This window comes from Rousettus aegyptiacus, unplaced genomic scaffold, assembly GCF_014176215.1.
Source record: "Rousettus aegyptiacus isolate mRouAeg1 unplaced genomic scaffold, mRouAeg1.p scaffold_m13_p_1, whole genome shotgun sequence".
Taxonomy (NCBI): domain Eukaryota; kingdom Metazoa; phylum Chordata; class Mammalia; order Chiroptera; family Pteropodidae; genus Rousettus; species Rousettus aegyptiacus.
In genome coordinates this window covers 120,517,782-120,532,801 of record NW_023416284.1, presented here as the reverse complement: position 1 = coordinate 120,532,801, position 15,020 = coordinate 120,517,782, and the positions used below count along the sequence as shown (strand labels likewise).

At 32.4% G+C, this 15,020-nt stretch overlaps 1 long non-coding RNA gene across 1 annotated transcript in view; it reads right to left on the bottom strand.

Moving 5' to 3' along the window:
- The window catches only part of LOC107509277, a 64,742-nt gene extending 54,421 nt beyond the window's left edge, over positions 1 to 10,321 (bottom strand). The window contains exons 1-2 of the long non-coding RNA XR_001596489.2: positions 10,189 to 10,321; positions 494 to 662 (exon numbers count right to left, since the gene is read on the bottom strand). This is a non-coding gene — a long non-coding RNA (uncharacterized LOC107509277). The remainder of the gene's footprint in view (positions 1 to 493; positions 663 to 10,188) is intronic.
- Positions 10,322 to 15,020: the final 4,699 nt, after the last annotated feature.

Below are 15,020 nucleotides of genomic sequence, written 5' to 3'. Positions count from 1 at the left end.
GCAGAGGCTGTGAATAACTCATAATTCACTCACCTCCATGTGTAGCATGGGTCTGGAATGTAGCAGGTACTCAAGAAACATCTGAGGACTCACACTGAACTTATAGTCACTAAAACAAGTTTAGAGTTAACATCTTATTCTAGGAAAGTAATATTCAAGTATATTAAGAACAATTCAAATACATGTTGAATACTGCAATTGGGTGGTATTGTCATTTAGTACAATTACTAAAATATCAAGAATCTAGTTAATCTTTTGATATTTCTCCCTCTAATTCCATCCTAGAGAAATTGTATATTAAAGCTCCTTAACGATCTGAGGGCAAAGGAGGTGCATTCTTTAAAGATGCAGAATTTTAAAAGTAGGCATCAATGTTTCACAAATTAAGTGATCACAAGGCCAAATATTTTCTCAGTTCTACGTAGTTTCTGTGGCTTGGAAACTTTTTTTAGAAGCATCGTATTTTTCCTAACAATTACCTAAGAAGACATACCTATGGTTTGGAAATCAGTAGAGAACATCCATTCCTGAGACATTTCCAGTTCTTTGTGGTTCTGGTCAAGATGGTCAAGAGCACTGTGCCGTGTATCCTCTTGGTCTTAGTCCCAGCTTAGCAAAAGAAGATCCCCGAGATCCAGGTTCGGATACCAACTAACCACAAACTGTGGGAAAAGCACATAAATGCTTGGGTTTCAACTTCCATCTCTGTGACATGTCAGTATCAGTTCCGCTCTACAGGATCAGCTCTTTCATAGAGCATGGCCAGACTGCTGCTTTCAAGACCCACTTCAGTCTCAGAAACTACCTGGCAGAAGCACAGATTAAAAAGCTCTACCTTTTAGCTATTATTGGTTTTCAAAGATGCTTTTCAGAAATGAGACCCATTGTTCTAGTTTTTTCAAGGATAAATAATATTTTTGGCAGAGGTAACAGTTCAGTGTCACCTAGCTCCCGCTAACTAATGTTGTAAAAATTACCAAGATCCGTAAGTTTGCTTTTTTCATCTTTTGAGGAACTAGTTTACTGTTTATTTTTTTTCCTTTCCTCATATGCCAAATATAAGATGCCTGCTGCTCACACATTTTTAAAAAAATATACAATTGCACTCAACATTAACAATTGGAGAAGTATCTTTGAAAGGTAGTAAAAGCATTTGGATATTATTCAAAGAATTAGGTTAAGCATAACAATATTCTCTTGGTCCCAAACTGTTTTACTTCATGAAGAAACATTATTTGCCAAAAATAAGAATCTAATAAAGATGGTTTAAATGACAACTTGCTGCAATATAATCTGGAACTAAGAATCAGATGAAATGTGTAGTATATTTTAAAGTAAGCATTTAAATGGCATGTAAAATTATAATATAAGAAAATATTGTCAATAATTATTTGTGTGAGGAAAATAATAAAGTGAAAATATTAGATAGTTATAATCAATCATGCATATTTTATGGAGATAAATATGGAAAATGAAGAAATTGATTCTAAATAGTATAATCTACTCCCATGGATCAATTATCACTGCCATACATTAGGGAGTTTCAATAAGTACATAGTATAACTAGATAACTAAATAAGCACTTAGTAGAGCTAGCTATACTCATCTAACATTGCCATTTGGAGAATATATCAACTATTGGGTATTCTTTTTTTTCTTTTTTTTTAAGTAATCACTTCTGTTTATTGCACTTATACTGTGAAGCAGACACAAATTGTCTTTAATTGTAAAAGTAAGCTTTCTGTGTGCTATTTAGTTTAATAGTCACAAAATATTTACCTTTCAAGGACAAAGGAAACTGAGGCCCAAGAATGCATGCCTAAGAAGGATGAGGATTATCTAAATATTCTTAATTATAGAAATTCTTGGAAATTTTAGAGGAGAACAACTATTATAAAATAAATCTGGTAGCTAAATTTGTTTAAAATTATGTAACTTAACCCCTGATAATTTTAGAAATTAGAAAGCCAAAATGTTTTATTAAACCATATCATAGAATCAGCCTATTCAAAGTAGTGGTATGGGAAAGCTAAGTAAAAAAATGAGTTTTTGTCCTTAAAATTGAAACACCCCAAGCATAGATACATGATTGTGTCATGTTATGGGGCTTAAAGAAGTCAAGTTAAATTTACAGGGGGAGTATGCCTCTGGCTTGCTAGAGGCATGTCATCTTCCCTCCTTGTTTTGAACATGAGTCATAAGACTTTTTGTAAAGTGAGGTTGTCATGCACTTGTTTGAAGAAAAATTCAGGAACGAGAACGATAGACGAGGAGATGGTATATTGTATGGTCCACAGTCTACAGTGAATAATGGGTGGAAACAATCAGAAAAGAGATAATATAGCATCTTCGATCATGGGTTGGCAAACTTCTGTGTAAAAGGTCAGATAGTAAATATTTCTGGCTGGGCCATTACAGTTTCTGTTGTAATTACTCAACTCTGTTGTTGTAGCAAGAAAGCAAACATAGACAATATACAAATGAATAAACATAACTATTTGAATATAACTTTATGGACACTGAAATTTGATTTTCATAACATTTTCACATGTCATGAAATATTCTTTTCCTGACTTGCTGTCAACTATTAAGAAATATAAAATCATTCTGAGCTTTTAGACCATGCAAAAACAGGCAACAGGCCAAATCTGGCCTGCAAGCCATGGTTGCCAACCTCTGGCTCAAATGGATAGATGGCTTTTTGTCTGAATGGAAAAAGAAGGCTAAGAACCAAAATTGTTGCTTGGGGAGCATCCACACCACTCGATGCTTGTGGTGAATACAGCCAGAGCAGATCACACCCAGTTCTGTTTTGACACTGTGGGTACAGGATAGTGGCAAGCAGTAAAAAAAAAAAAAAAAAATTTGTTTGAACTATAAAGACTGGGTTTTTAGGTCTTCATGGTTAATCTCTGTCTTCTCCAAAAGCTGAAAACTCAGGGGAGGTAAGCGCTCCGTCAGTCGTATTCACTGCTCTAGGCCGATGCTTATCACAGTGCCTGGAACATAGAAATGATCCTTACATATTAGATGAATTGAACTGAAGAGACTAGAAAGTTCGAAGAGACCTTAAAGACAATACTCAGTCTATTTCAAATCAAGTAATTCAGTTGCTTTATGGTAAAGATTCCGATGTAAAAAGAAAAACTAAAATAATATAAAATAGGAGCTATAACAGAAACTCTTATTTATTTATTTATTTATTTAACTATCTAAAAAGTCACATAACAGCTTTGAGTGAACTGGACAGCTAAGAGGTCAAAAATACATTTTGATGTTATTAACAGAAAGTCATAAAGTTTCTGAGTCTACATAAAGTTTTCTGCAAACTTTAGCTGATATATGAAGAAGCAGGTCTGGTGAAGTGTGCGTGCTTCAGCTTGAGTACAGAAGCTCAGCTCATTCTCTGCCACTAAATCAAATTAAGAGCAGATGGAAACTTGAACCACATGAAATTTCAAAGGGAAGAGATGCAGTACATTCCAAAAGTGCACACTGAACTTCTTTCCACATAGACTAATGTCACTTATAGAGACATTGTATTCAATAACTTACACATGACAATTGAATTACCTCAAAAGTGAAGCAATTAATTTTTATAGACTGTCATTCTTCAGTATTTTGAAAAATTTAATAGCAATCAGCAACCTCATAGGTACTCTTTTTGTCTTGTTTTCACAAGTTCCATTCAAGGATCATGTCTTTATACAAAAGAATAGTCTTCCTGTATTTTTCTTTTCTTTATTCATATTAATCTTTTAGTTTCAGGTAAGATTAATTAAGCCAGCAAAATAAATTTTCTGAAAAGTGTGAACAGTTAAGCTCACTTAAAATTTTCTGTTATGTATTTTGTTTTTCCTATTATATAATCAAAAACTCAGATATTTAAGATATAGTGCTCTCAACTTCAGCATTATCCAGAAACATACTTTTTCACTTTAAGACGTTTGCGTTTAACAACTTTTTGTCAGAAGGGCTTATGGGAGCAGTTGTGTGAAAAGGTATTGTCTCTTTGTTTATCCCCTATAGGAGTGCATGCGTATTACCCTAGTGGTGCCTCTGACCGCCAGTCACTGGCCATGTCAAGCAGATCACATCTGCTGCAGATAAGTTAGCCTGGGTGGAAATCACCGAGGGCTGCCACTTTTAAGGTAAAGCAGACTAGTAAGAAAAGGTGAAACAGAGTAGCAGGAAAAGCAAGTTCTGACCGGCAGTAGTCAAATTGTTATTATTTAGAGAGCAGTTTAGATGAGATAAAAGAGAATATCATTGTCACTATCCTCCTTAAGAAACTGTGGAGGCTGCACTTAACACAATGATATATACAACTGGCTTACTTATTTCTCATGAAACACACCTTCTGCTTTCTTGTGTTGGAGCTTTTATTCATGCCATCCTATCTTCTATCCCCTGAAACTCAGTGCCTCACATCTTATTTTGGGATCTTAGAACCCAAGCCTATAATATCTCTCTTCCAATGGTCCACAGCAACTATTAGTTTACCACATAGCTTGCAAACTTAGCTGTATACAGAGCCCAGGATCATAGGGAATGAGCTGGGCTGGGTTTAACAAGAGAGCCCCTTACAGGGAGCCTCGACGTTGAACAAATCTCACCTAAATAGAGCCGCTTCTTCAACCCACTCGCTTGTGCTACATAGAAATGTGGGCCCAATGTTGCTATGAGTTTTGATTATTAAAAAAATTTTACCATGTCAATGTGGAAATTTCTAATGTATAAGTCTTGGACCTTAAAAATTCAAACGATCAAATATATGTATTGCACATCCTTGGCCTGAGGGCAATCAGACCAGAACCTCTTCTTTAGTCATTGATTTCATAAATTAATTTATGTGTGATACTTTAAGTATTTACCATTACTATCTAAGCATCATAAACCTTTATTTAAGTAGGTCATAGTTTTATAATATTTAGTTTTTTTTCTTTTTTATCCAAATAGAATACAAACTCTTTCAGATTGAGATTATATTGTCTATCTTTTTACTTCAGAACCAACAAGGTGATTTATGAAGAAAAATTTTCGATAAATGGTAATTTGGTTGATAAGTTAATTAATTTTTTAAAAGAAAGTGAAAATTAAGTTATCACAAAAAGTTTTAAGAGTAAAATTGAAATGGAATAGTAGAAATGTTTTGATAAAAATGTCTTAGTAGAAGCACCTGCACTGGCCTGAAAGGAGCCTTTGTTATAAGGCTCAGGATATGTGAGATCTGAAAACCCTTTGCAAATTGCAAAGGACTGCAGAGATGTTGACTGTGTGCTTGTGAAGAAGAAAAAATACACAGAAGCTTTTGTACGTCTATAACGATGTAAAAGATGTCTGCAATTTTATTTATTCACCCACTAATGGTTAATCATTGTGTCTATTTCTGGTCTATAGTTAGTTGGTGGTTTGATGCAGAGAAATCTCTGAGTAAAATAATTTTCATTCCTTTAGGATTTCTTCCCTTTGTATTAATTCTTTTTAAAACAATTCTATTTTATTAGATTTGAGGAAGTCCATACTTTTGAGCAAGACAAAACCAAATAATCTGATCATACCTAAGAAGCTTCAAGGCAGGGATTTTACTTCCTTTGCTTACTTGCTTACTTTTGAGACAAAAGTTTTTAAAGTAAAAGTTGCTGCCAATGAATAATTTCTTAAGAGAAAGAAATAATTAAGTTTTTTTGAATAAAAATCAAAGTTTTATACTATAATAAAGATGGTAATAATACAGAAAATGTGCTTTCTCTTTAGAGAAATGTATATACATACATTTGAAAAAGAGAAACATAAGAATAAAATGTTATTAATTTTACCTCAAGCAAGAATTCTCTCTGACATGTTCAGGATGTCAGGGAGGGAGTTCTGTTTACAATAAGAGGTAGGTCATTTATAAGATCAACTTCTAGAACACATTACATTTTTAAAGGACACCATTATGCTGTAATTTTTTTCCCCTTTCTCCCCAACAACGGACCTTCTCATGTTCGAAAGGGGTAAAATTCAAGTGACCTGAGGTTAACTCTAGCCTCTCTTTTCCCATTTCTACATGGGTTCCAAATGATAGGCTTCTTCTTGGTATCCAAGTGAGCTAAATCCTGACTGCCAAGTCTTAGTAAGAAATGGCAATCAGATTAAAAGAAAAGTGACATGAAATTCTCTCATTGGTAACAAGCAGTAGAGACAACAGTAAAAGAAATTGTGGCTGGGAGCAGGCCTTGCTCTCTCTCCCTTTCTCTCTCCTTCTCAGCATTTTCCAATGGATTTAAACTGGTGTTTTGTGTCAATATTTTGTTTTCTATACACAAGCTTATTTAACTGTTTGGGTTACTTGCATTTTGTATGTGAAAGAAAAGGATTGAGAAAGGAATGATTTTAATGCAAGAATTAAATTAAGAAGGAAGGAGTCCTTTAGTTAAGAATTCTTCCAATGAAGACTAGCGTTAATTGAAAAATTTTTTTCAATGTTCATGAGCTTGCTGCTGACATTGATGAGCTGCTCATATCTGAGGAATAAGTTTGTTATAACTTTCAGAATGTGAAAAATTTGGGTCACCTATACTTTCTGTAACTAATCATCTTGCTCTGAAGCTTCCATTCTGGGCCTCTTGTTCTCACATCAGCTTCCTTCTAAGTCTCCCACTGGGAGCCCATAGACATTTCCAAAGGTCAGGAGGGAGTGAGCAAGGGAAAGGGACTTCTAGACTACTCTAGGCAGGGGCTAGGTAAAAGGAAATAGTGGATTCAAGGGTCTATAAGAGGTTGCTGGTGACTGGAACTTAGAGATAAGAGACAGCCAAGTCTAGAAGGGCTTTGCAAATAGTTAAAGGATTTGGACTGTATCCCTAGGACCATGGCAAGTGTTTTAATTAGGGGAGCACATGACTAGATTTTCCTATGCCAGATGTTTGATCTCCTAGAAAGCCAGTTAATCTAAAATGTGTTCTTCACTGTAAAATGAGGCAAAAAAAATGTCAAATTGATATCACACAATACAGTACATAAACATAGAAAGGGTTCATTCTCTTCCCCTGACTCCACTTCACTCTCACACATACACCTCACATGAAGAACTGCTTTGGAAGACATAAACAGAATTTCTAGGCTTCCCTATTTGTCTCCTCAGAACTGCCAGGGCTCAGGTGGCAAACGTGAAGAGCAGGGAAACTGAATGGGTTCCTCACAATAGGGAGAGCAGAATGATAATAAAGGAGCGAAGAAACACATTTAATTTGATGCAATGAAGCAAAATTTATTGAACGTCTATTTTGTTTTTGACACATGAGAATGCTAAGGTTAACAAAAAATAGTCTCAGTCTAACATGAGCAGTTATTATTCAATATGATCAGTATTAAAAATCATGCCAAGAAAAGTTATCAAATCTAAAACCATGTCTAGAATAAATAAATAAATAAATAATAAAACTATGTCTAAAGTTATTTTCCAAAATACTATGACAATACAGATGAGGGTACTATTAATTATTCAGGAAAAGAAAAATCAACTGTTAATAAAAATGGCCAAAAATAAAGTGGAAGGAAGAAAGCATTTTTTGTATTTATTGATTCAACATCTTCTTATTAATTGATTTAATTGGTCATTTACTAATTTATTAATTCAATTCATCTTTTAACCAAGTAATTGAGCAGTAAAGATTTATTTAACCCTAAAGATGTTAGGCATTGTGTTAAGTGCTAATGATTCTAGAAAAAATATAGCAAAGTCTTTGCCCTCATAGCTGCAAAAATAAATAAGATCAGTTCTTGTATATATTGTGTATGATGGTTAATTTTTTGTGTCAACCTTACTGGGCCACAAGGTGCTCTGATATTTGGTTAAACATTATTCTGGGTCTGTCCATGAGTGTGTGCCTAGACAAGATTAGCATGTGAATCAGTAGACTGAGTTAAACAGATTGCCCTCTCCAAGGTAGGTGGGCCTCATCCAATCCATAGGAGGCCTGAATGGAACAAAAAGGCAGAATAAGAGAGAATACAGTCTCTTTTCCTGACTGTCTCTGAGCTTCAAAGTAAGATGAAATCTTTCACTTGGTTCTCAGGCTATTAGATTCAAATGGAATGACCCCATTGGCTCTCTTGAGTCACCAGTTTGCCAACTGTCACTTGTATATGTGTAGAGCTTCTCGTATTGCAAAGTGTTTTAATACACATCACCTAATTCAGTTTTTGCAGCAATGCTTTATAAAGTTCAGGATAATCTTTTGAGATTTACAGATGTTATACTCAGAACTGTGCCTTAAATGTAAATCTTTATCTCAAAGTCTATGTTCTGTGCACCAAACAAGATTAAATTAGATAACTACTTGGAGAAAGAAAAGAGTAATTTCGAGGTATGCCACGGTCAAGGTAAACAAACAAACAAACTAGCTATAAGTTTATGGAGAAGATGAAAGATGATAAGACTTGAATGATTATAGATCAGATGAAGACACTTCAGGATGAGACAGCGACATGAGCAAGAGTGGGATTTCAGGGACAACATCCGGGTTATGTCATACCTTCTCATTTAGTAAGAACATAAGATTTTTATAGGGCAGAAGAGATATTGGTGGAAAAGTAGGTAGGGATCAAAATTAGCCAGTGTCATAGAAATTACAATCTTCGTGGGTGTTGGGAGCAGATCTCTTCAAATAGCTATAATAAAACTAGGAATGTGGAATAGAGAGCTGTAAAATTTCTTTCAAAGCCATTATTTTAATTTTTTATACTATGTCCCATGAATAAAAAATCTTATTGATGAATAACCATGAGGATTTTAATAACCAGAGTAATACTTATTTTTAAATCATCCTAAATACCAATTAATTTTCCTTAAAAACAGCTTTGACCATGTTCTCCTAATGGAAAATTATCAATTGATAACAGAACAGAGTTCGAAATGGGTCCTCCAGAGCTTTAGCACATTGTTTGTATGTTCAATAGATATTTATTGTATAGACCTACCATTTATAAATTATATAAGCTCTTTGAGTCTAGATATACTCATTAGCAAAATAAGAAGTAAGGAAAGTTAGCTTATATATTATTTACAGTGCCTTCTGAATTCTGTGAGTCAAAATAGCATCAACGAATAGCCCAGGATATAATTAGGCCAGCTCGAATGTTATTCATACAGCATATATGTTCTAAGGCTCAAAAATGTCATAATCTTACTTAAAAAAAGAAGCCAATTTTAAAAAAGCTCAGATAAAATGTTCACTGCATAATCCTTTGAGATTCTAAGTTTTGAAGCACTAAACACACAAGGACCTCAACCTAAGCTTCTTTCACTTAGATGAACTTAATAGAATATTGGAATAACAGAACAAAATTAATTTTCACAAACTATTGGACAGTTCTGGAGACCAGAGGGCAGTAATCATTCAAAGTAGAGGCCCAGACACCTAGTGTTCAGGTTTTAATATAGCCCAGACATTAGCTTGCAGAATGATGTCCTGTAAATCTTCAAGAATTATCCAAGTCTTTTTTAACAAATCTAGGTCACAAAGTGACCATTTAGAATTGCAGTTTTGTTCCATGATCTCAGTCTCAAATGGCTCTATTTTTATTTTGTTGTTTAGTTTTACTTTTTTATTTTCTTTTAGAAGATTTCAAACATGTGGCATTCCTTTTAAAGCAATTTTTAATGCTGGAAAATTTTAATAATGGTCATAAATTTAAAGGCCTTAATCACATGTGTACAATATTTATAGGATTTCTTGAGGTCTGTTGCTTTTCATTTTCTTTGTATCTGTTAAGATTTAGTTGGCTTTCCTATCTTGTATATTTCATAGATATAAAATAAGGAATGCACTCTGGGCTACATAGAGCTATAACTTTTCCATGCAGTCAAAAGACATAACTCAAAACAAAACTAAATAATTTTTTTGAGCTTTTTGATGTTAGGAAGTAATTATGACATAATGAGCTATAAATGTATTTTCTCAAACTGCTTGATTTCATAAATGTCTACAAAAAAAATAAACACTTCTATGCATTGTGCAATTTTGAGTTTAGCTGAATATTTAATTAGTTGGAAATCTCAAACTGGTTAAAATGGATCTTAAAAACTAGTTAAAAACATGTTTGCAATGTGGGGTTCACATACCTCTGTATATACACAGATTTTCTAAGGGACTAGCAAATATCCAAAGTAGTAAGGGAATCTATTTTCTAAGTCCTCACCTTTGGTAGTCTTTCCCAAAACTGATTTGCTCCTGAAATGTCTATGATGAAGGCATTCAAGCAGGGCTGGCCGGCTTCATAGGCAGATGTGATCTGTGCAGTAGCATAGGGCCCTTATGCTTGATTCAGTGCCCTGCTGTCATGCTCTTGAAATTTGTAATCATTTTTTAAGAAGAGGCCCTGCATTTTTATTTTGCAGCTTCACAAATTCTGCAGCTTGTCTTACATTGCTTTACATACTACTCCTTTTCCCAGTCTTAATTCTCCCACTTTAGAAAAGAAAGCTGCAACTTTCACTTTTCAATCTGACTAAAAACAATGTCCTAGAGAAGAGAGGGAGTGGAAGTTATAAAAACCATCTGGCAGCAAATAAAGGGACAATTCAAAATATTGATGAAAACTAAGCCAGGGCATCTTGTTTTTCTCTGCTTTATACGCATCTCCTAAAGGTCAACATTTGATTTTAGAAATTTGGGATCGTGTTATTTGTGTAAATGTTCTGAATGCCTAGAGTAGTGAGAAGTCTTACTCTTGCCCTCACTGATTCTATCCTTGGACTGCCTTCAAAGAATGCAGTGCTCTAGAAGAAGGGCCCTGTGTAGGCAAAGCAAAGCAAATAGGGGGAAAAGGGGAGGTAAGTAAGAGGAATAGGGGGCAAATATATGGTGATGGAAGGAGATATGACTTTGAGTGGTGAACACGGCATGCAATATACAGACGATGTATTAGTGAATTGTACACTTAATATCTATATAATTTCACATCCAATGCCACTCAATAAATTTAATTAAAAAAAATGTTATAAGTGGCAGCACCCAAGTCCCTTTAAGTGACCAGTTCTAGGCAAGGCTCTGAGCCTTATTCATTTACCCTCACTGCCATCTATTGAATTGCCTATCCCCAACCTTTTTACTTAACACAATTATTTGAAAGGAAATATAAAATCAGACATTTTTGGAAAGAACTTAAGCCAGATTTAGTTGTTTGGTTGATAATTGGGACCAGTTTGGGGAATTCAGTTTTTAAAAAATAAACTTCATTTTTTTTAGAATAGTTGTAGATCAACAGTAAAATTGAAAAACATAGAAAGTTCCTATATACCTGTCATCAGTTTCTCCTATTCTTAACATCTTATATTAGTATGGCATATTTTTTATGATTAATAAACTAATATTGATCCATTATTATTAACTAAAGTCCATACTTCATTTAGATTTCCTTAGTTTTTCACTTAGTGTCTTTTTTCTGTTCTAGGATCTCATCTAAAGTATCACATTGCATTTAGTTATCATGTCTCCTTAGGCTCCTTTTGACTACAACAATTTTTCAAATTTCCTTATTTTTAATTACCCAGAGAGTATTGTAGAGTACTGGTCAGATATTTTACAGAAAGCTCTGCCATTGGGATTTGTCTGATGTGTGTTTTGTTTTGTTTTATTTTGTTTTGTTTTAGTAGACTTTATTTTTAAAGCAGTTTTAGGTTCACAGTAAAATTAAGTGGAAAGTACAGATTTCCCACATACCCTCTGCTCCCACACATACACAGCTTCCCCCACCATTGAAATCCCCTACTAGATTGGTACATTTGCTACAACTGATGAACCTACAATAAAACATCATTATCACCCAAAGTCTATAGTTTACATTAGGGTTCAATCTTGATATTTTACATTCAAGATGGATTTGGATAGCAATTAGCTATGATGGAAACATTTTTCATAACTGAATAAAATATACATGCAGTCCCAGTTTTTATTTAAAAAACAATTATTAAGCATGTATTACATGTCGGACATTATTCTAAGAGTTTTAGATACATCAGTTAAAAAAAAAAGACTGAGGTTATGAGCCCTTACATTCTGGGGAAGACAGAAAGTAAACTATAAACATACTAAATAAGCAAATTATATAGTCTGTTAAGAGGTACAAAAACAAAAAAAAATTTGAAAGGAAAAGTAGAGTAAAATTGGAATTGGAATGCAAAGTGTGAGCTGGAATATTAAATAAAGCTATAGGCCTCATTTGGAAGGTTCGACATGCAAAAATATTTCTTTGAAATGTTATCTTGGCAAAAATACACTTAACTTAATAATATTTAAATTTCTCCAACTGTTTCTGAATATATTTTGTTAAATGAGATGCCTCTAAGTGAAGAAAAGGTCATAATCAATAATTATTTCCAAAGTTATGTTAATTCATATACTTCCCAGAAGACGAATACTTTTACTGTGTAAGAGAATCTTTTGCAAATCAGATGTTTCCAGACTTTTAAACAAATTTGAAGAAAAATTTAATTGAACATCAACTTAAGCATTTTGGATAAGTTTTGATGTGATTTTTTTGTCAAATAACTTAGAAGGGATTCAAAGAATTGAGTGGTGATGCCATAACAAAATTCTTTCTATTTCTATTTAGTCATTGATGTGAACAAGTTCCATAAATCTCTACCTACTTATCTATCATCTGTCTTTCTGTCTGTCTGTCTGTCTGTCTATCAGTCTGTCTATCTCTCTATCATCTCATATCTATGAAAACTAAGAAAAAGAAGTTATAATAAATTTTATTTTATGCTAAAATAAATATTCATAGGTACACAAACTAGCTAAAAATAACCTAATTCATCTCATTAAAAATATATTCTGAAAAATGAAATTACTAAGAATACATCCTTAACCAGCAGAATTAACAAGGCTTTGTTGGTTTGTTTTCAAATGTACTGATAATTATTTACTTCATACCAAAATAATTATCAATTACAAGTACTCAAAGTAGTTATTTTCCCCAAAAATATAGAGCAAAATATTGTTTTTTGACATAAGGAGAGTAAATTATAAGCCAAAGAAGAATAGTGAATAGAATATTCCTTCAAATTCAAACCAAAAGGAATGTAAGATAAATATAGCAAACTTATATAGTCAAAGATCTTAGCTGAACTTAAGATTAAAAATAATTAATTTATTATCAGACAGATATATTCAAATTCCTTACCTTATTGAGTCATTTACACTATCTTTTTTATACAGAATAGGTAGAATATAGACTGCTTTTTCTGGGATTTTTTTAAATCACATGTAGCAAAAATATGTTCTAATAGAGAAAAGGAACAGTAATTAGATAATTTTAGTATAACGGAAATGTTTATAAAGCTGATATAGAAATTGTATTATCATATGTATAAAATTGTACAAGTAGTTTCTCATTTTAAAAAAATACTCTAAAAAGTATTAATTTATTGAATCAGAAAAACCAAGTGCTTTTAGTTTTTCAAGTTATGACCTGACTAAATTTGTGTTCATACCTATAATTTCTTAGATAGAGATCAATATACTATAGGAATATGAAAGTACACTAAACTTTATTTTAATCATATCCATAAACCATGTTACATAGATTTTAAATAAAAATAGTCTTGGTCTTTTTTACTAATAGTGAAATTTGAAACTATTATCACTTAGTAAAAGGAAATAGTAAATTTTATCAGCAAGATAAAAATTAGTTTACTTTTTTCATAAAATAGATGCAACTTAATTAAGAACACTTTCAACTAACTTGATAAAAAAGTAAAAAATCAATGTTTTAGCCCATTTAAAAAAATCTGGCTAAATGATTAAAGATAATATCACTCTGCTTCAAGTTTTGCAAACTATAAAATAAAGATAAAAACTACAAAGTTGCCTTCACAAGATAATTGGGAGAATTAATTGAAAACTAAATGTGACATTAATATATCGACTAAAGCTGGATCATGTTTGATTTTCAAGGAAATTAGTTCAATCTATATATAGTTATAAAACTGGTAACTGAGTCAACTATGAGATGAATGCCGCCAATGTCATAGTTTCACTTTACATTGTTTTTTTAAATTTATAAATCACTCCACGATTTTGTGTAAATATTATTTTACTTATTGTTAAATACTTTAAGTCAGGTAATGGTAATGCTTGAATAAAGTTTAATTTAATTTAATTATGTTATTTAAATGACAAAATTTATTTTTCACAACAGAATGTTATATAGAATTTAAAATAATAGTTAATCAAAAGAAAAAATATTTTATTTGGGGGATATTGGTAACATAGAAATTCCATCATATAGAGTCCAAGGTTAGCATGCTAAAATAAGATATGAAAAGAAAAATGATATAAAAACTATAGTATAGGAAAGCATAAAATTTTATAAATTAAATGGAGAATTTTTTGTTATGTGGAACATATTTGGGTAGTATTTAAATATGCTATAATTGTTTCTTCTTTAAACAGGGTTTCATAGCATAAAAGACAGGCAAGAAGAGAAAACAGATATCATGTATTGTGTCTGAATGGCTGCCATAAAACTCTCTGACATGAAAACTTTATTAGCAATGGTGTGTTTAATAAGCCAAAGAAAGTCGAATGGCTAAAAGATCAGACTCAATTTATTTGTCTTTTCTGACATATAGTGCATATTACTTGCATTCTAACCATTCATTTAATCTTTAGTCAAAATTCTCAAAAGAAATCCTTTAGAGATAGTACATAATCTTTCTATTTCAATATGATCTCGTGTGATAAAATCAATTTCTGTATCAAAGGGATATATAAGCTCTGTGTATCTGACAACAAAATAAGCAAAGAAAATCATAATTTAATATTTTGTGTTTTTTTTAAATGATATAAATTAGCTCAAATCAGAGACGACTTGATAATTTAAAAATTGCCAATTTGATTTACAAATCAGAAGACACTTTATAAAATGTCTTAGGCTGTCGCAAATGTCTTTAAAACATGAGATATCATAATTTTTAATTGTAATATATAGCCCACTTGAACATGAAAAAAATTGGTTAAGGAAGA